Raw genomic sequence first — 1,226 nt, 5'->3', positions numbered from 1 at the left:
GTCAGGAGGGGAGTCTTTGAATATATCTCTGATCATAATAATGCAAGTATTCATTTTCATCTAAAATTATGCATATTATTTTTGCAACATCTGGCCTGGGACCTTGTTTGCATTTTGTTCCTCATCTCTTTCCTTCTCTCTCCACACTTTTCGAGTTCTGTCATGTCTCTACTGACAACTCTCTAATTCATAGTGTGGCCCAAAATACTTGATAAAAAAACATATATATATATACATATATCATTAGAGAACTGCAAGTCTGATAAAAGAGGGGGCATTAAAACATTTAGTACTTTGATAACATATGAAATAAGGTAACTAAATGTGATAGATTACTGTACATTTCATCTTTACACATGATAGGTCTTGATTTCATATTTCATACCTCTATGGAAATCCTTAAGTAAATACTGGAACCCGCAGCTCAGTGGAAGGTAGTGAGTCAGTGTAAACATGTACATAATCAAAGTAAATGTGTCGATAATCGGCCAAAACCAGAAAAGTCAGTAAATACCTGACTCATTGAAGTACATAATTGCAATCAGTTCCATTGTGAATACACAGTGCATATGGTGTTGTTTTGCTTCATGCTGTGTGTATATATACAAATGCTAGAATACAAGAACTGGCATGGACCACCGTCAGCTCCATCCAAACTTATCCCTCATTATTCCCTGCGGTCTCATGAGGGGAGAGGGATGCAGACGAGAACGGTGAGAGTCAGATCTGCTCCTCTGTTAGAGCAGACAATGAAGGATGAGCCAGAGGAGGACAGTGAAACGATAAAGAGGACAAGAGAAGTGCTCAGAGCCTGTGTGTAAAAAAAGGAGAGAAAGCAAGATAAGAAGAGGTAAGTGGTTTACAGTGCCGTGTGTACTGTATGTGGGAGGAGAGGAGCAGGAGCAGCAAAACTAGAGGCATTGACTGGCTTGGCGAGACAATAAAAATAGTGCTGACATGGTACAGTTAACGTGTGTGTGTTTGTCAGCATGTAACAATAAAGTGGGAGAGGGAGAGTGGAAATAAAATCCTACCCAGAGAAGTGATTAAAAAAAAAAAAAGAAAAAAAAAAGAAGGAATGATGTGAAAACGAAGAATAGAAATCGAAGGGATGGAAAGAGAGATCGCTGGATGCTTCCATTACGATTCCAGATGTTAATTCACACCTATTTAGTCAACTGCTGATGGGATCAATAGGGAAGAACTGAGAGGAGGGGGGTGGGGGT

Source organism: Seriola lalandi, unplaced genomic scaffold (assembly GCF_002814215.2).
Source record: "Seriola lalandi dorsalis isolate HSWRI2012SDOR001 ecotype SW California unplaced genomic scaffold, Sedor1 jcf7180002054376, whole genome shotgun sequence".
Classification (NCBI taxonomy): Eukaryota; Metazoa; Chordata; class Actinopteri; order Carangiformes; family Carangidae; genus Seriola; species Seriola lalandi.
Note: the sequence above shows the minus strand (reverse complement) of the source record.